Source organism: Ostrea edulis, chromosome 7 (assembly GCF_947568905.1).
Source record: "Ostrea edulis chromosome 7, xbOstEdul1.1, whole genome shotgun sequence".
In the NCBI taxonomy this organism is placed as follows: Eukaryota; Metazoa; Mollusca; class Bivalvia; order Ostreida; family Ostreidae; genus Ostrea; species Ostrea edulis.
The window spans coordinates 28,156,398-28,160,258 of NC_079170.1; positions in this window are offsets into that span (position 1 = coordinate 28,156,398).

The window sequence follows — 3,861 nt, forward strand, 5'->3', positions numbered from 1 at the left end:
TTTTGTCATCAATAACCCAGTATCCACCAGAGCGCAGTCGTCCTTGATGAAACACTTTGTGGTGGAATTTGCGCATAAGTAACCTGGTGGCTTAATGATTCTTGGGCATTTATCATATGGTGAAGATTGATGCCTCCTTGACTGAACTTCTTGTTTTTGTCGAGTCTACCACTTACACAGAGCACATTATTTTGGACGATAAATGGCGATAAGGTAAGAAGTGTGTGTACATTTGATAGGGGTGGTCCATTTTGAATGTTTCTTATCACATCACCATATGCTTCTCTCTGTGTTGTCTGTATGACAAAGAGTTCTGCATTTTTGTAAGATTCACTAGAATATATGACACTGTGTTTAAAATGTTTGTAAATAAACTGTTCCAGGCACTTTATTCCTCTAACAAGGGATTCCCATGTTGAGAATCTATCTGATCCAGTCTTGTGTACAGCTCGCCTCAAGACCATAAACTGAGAATATTCTTAAGTCTAAATTTCAAATCCAGTTAACTTTTGAAATAAGTCATAAATAAATACGTTTTTCAGTAATGTTTGCATTTGAATTTTTGTTAAACCTGCAGATAAATCTTAAGATATAACTCATCAAAATTTTGCTTTAAGTCTATTCTCAGTTAATGGTCTTGGGGCAAGGTTTCATACCGTCTAGCGCAGCCTTGTTGCATGTAATCTCGGGTCGAATTTCACAGTCATTGCAAGGTTCAACTAATGGGGAATGCTCAGAAACGTGTCTTTGAGCTAACTCTGTATGTGGAGTTCCTGTCAACCACATGCTTTTTAACAAAAGACTAACGTCCACTGATCTTGTAGCTAGATCTGCTGGATTCTGTTCTGTGGGAATGTACGTCCACTGATTAGGTGCAGAGGATACATGAATCTGGTTCACCCTGTTCGATATATAAACATAGAATCCACAAGCGGTGTTCGTCAGGTAATCAATAATTCAGCTGAAAGAACTGCAGTGCCAAGTTTCATTATTGGAATGGAGTTGCCTCCACTGGGTGCGAGTTTCCCATTACCAAGAAGAAAGCTAACACTAGGTTCGGAACCATGGAATCCGAAGAGTTGGAGATAATCAACGGCACCAAATGCTTCTATGGACGCGTCCGAAAAGATGTATACTATGGGAGTGTCGGACATCTGTAATGAGTATTTAAAGTACTGTCTAGAGAGACAAACTTTTTCTAGTTCTGATAGTGAGAGTACCCAATTGTGCTACGATTCTTTGAATAAATCGGGTAGTGGGTCATCCCAGATAAATGCCAGGCAGAATCTCTTTTATGAGCAATTTCACACTCATAATCACAAGTACTTCAAAGCCGATGGGATGGTACAGTATATCTATCACTGACAGAATTCCACGGCTGGTGAACGATTTGAGGTCCTTCGAAACTATGAAATGTATATTGATCAGTCTATATATCCCCAGCAAGTCCTAGGCTCCTGTGCATCAGTAAGTCATCATTGAAGAAATCTATGTTACACAAATCCTTTGCCAAGTCTCTTTGGCAAAAGGAATCCAAAACACTCCTGTCATTGGATGCAAATTTATGCAACCTCTTTTGCTTCCGTGGCCGAGTGGTTAGAGCATCGCGCTCAAAATCACACGGCCTCTCACCTCTGTCGGTGTGGGTTCGAATCCCACTCGCGCCGGTAAATGTGAAAGTTTCCCAGTTTACTTTCGGAAGGTCGGTGGTCTCTTCCCAGGTACATTGTATCTGGGTTCTCTCTTCCACCAATAAAAACTGGGTGCCACCGGATAACTGAAAAATTGTTGAGTGTGGCGGAAAACATCAATCAATCAATCTTTTGCCCATTGTCATTGAGTGCTTGTTGTGTCCGCTTGATAAAATGAATAGCTTCCTCGGGCGTTTTGCATGAGACCAAACGTAGAGGGTTTGATGGATACGTTCTGGATATCAGGGTCCGCATTTTCAACTGCTTTACGGAGACCATACGTGACCACAGCTGGGGAAGGACTATTCCCAAGTATGTATTCATGATATAGACTATCAAAGGTTTTGAAATATTCCCCTCGTGTCACAGAAAACGCAAATAATTCCTGTGTTCCTTACACACGAGCAAGTTGTGGAACATCTGTTCCACATCGGCAGTGACCGCAACAGCTTTTTTCCGGAAGTGCAGCAGGATTTCCAGAAGACTGTTTACAGTCCTGGTCCTTTCAGGAGCACGTTATTAAGGGAAGTTCTATGGATTTTGGTAGAAGAGTCGAACACTACCCTCGCGCTGTTGTTTTTTTTTTTAGTGTGATACATACTAAACAACGACAGATGCCAGATCTCAGCTACACGACAGGTTCTGTGTGTTGTTTGTCTAGTATTTAGCTTGAACTCACAAACATGAACATCTCTATTTGAGTTATGTACAAGGCTGTTACCAACGGAGATGACACGCCTGGTTGCAGCATGACGGTTAATGTGTAGAATGGGTCTATAAGTACGAAATGGTAAGGAAGATGTCCATTTACATGGTCAAGCACTACACGAATGTCGATAAGGTCATGACCTATGAGTAGTTCAATGGAAATGTTATCGTCAATGGTAGGTATGTAGTCTACAATATCACTAAGATAAGGATAACTAGCTGAAAATTCTGGATATTGTTACTCATTCCGATTCTGTGGAATTTCATTGCAATCTATTATATATCTGGTAACTTGAATACTTGAAGGGACTGATTCACGATTTCCCCCCATTGAATGACTCTATCACATATCCGCAGGCTTTACATCCTTTGTTCACCGATACATGATTTCAGGGTGTACTCGTGGTCTGGACCATAGTCTTAATTATTTGATTAATTGTATACTGTTTAATGTCCCTTTCGTGAATTTTTCACTCACACGGAGATGTCACTATTGCTGGTGAAGGGCTGCAAAATTTAGGCATATGCATAATGCTAAGCGCTTACAGCCTTTGAGCAGGGAGACATCTTTATCGTGCCGCAACTACTGTGACACGGGGCCTCGGTTTTTGTGGTCACATCCGAAGAACCGCTCCAATTTGTCGCCTCTCAAGACAAGCAGGGGGTATCGAGGACCTCTTCTAACCCAGATTCCCACGGGATAACATATTCTGGAAAACAATCATAGAACTTTGATGTTGAGAGGGTATTATTGCTCTGATCATCTATGATGCAATACATATATATAGCACGATCATATTCCTGTTTAGGATACACAGTTGCCCTCACAATCTTTGCGCAAGATTTACTGGTATTGTTTGGTTCACCACAGATACAAGTGCAGGAAGAACTAACCACAGTAGATTTCCCCCCTCGTGCCTTTCACTGGCCACATGCAGGGCCGTAACTGCCGATGAGGCAGACGAGGCAACTGCCTCGTCTGATTTTTTGGCAAAAAAGAAAATAAAATTATATAAATGTTATATTATAGGATATATGTTTAAAATGAAGACAAGCACCTTTGTCTTTGACACCATATTACGATTCTTTACATAGTACAAATGAAACACAAACATGATAAATTGGGATTTAAAAAGTGTCATTTTCAGTCGTAAAGTCAATCGGCGGCCCCCAATCCCCTGCCTCCCCTGATTTAGAACCCTACTTACGGCCCTGACATGAGAATGATCTCCTTCGTCTATGTGTAAAGCTGATGGATGGTCTAAACTATGACAGACGGAGCACGCAACGATTTCAGTACACTTGACTCTAACATGCTTCCTCGGTTCACAACAGCGAAAACAACCCGTTTTCTCTAAGGTATGTCATACGTTCTCCATTGGTTTCCCCATGGGGTAATCGACATTCGTTCATAGAATGTTTCGCTCCTACATGAATAGGAGTTGTATGACTTTGTGCGTCT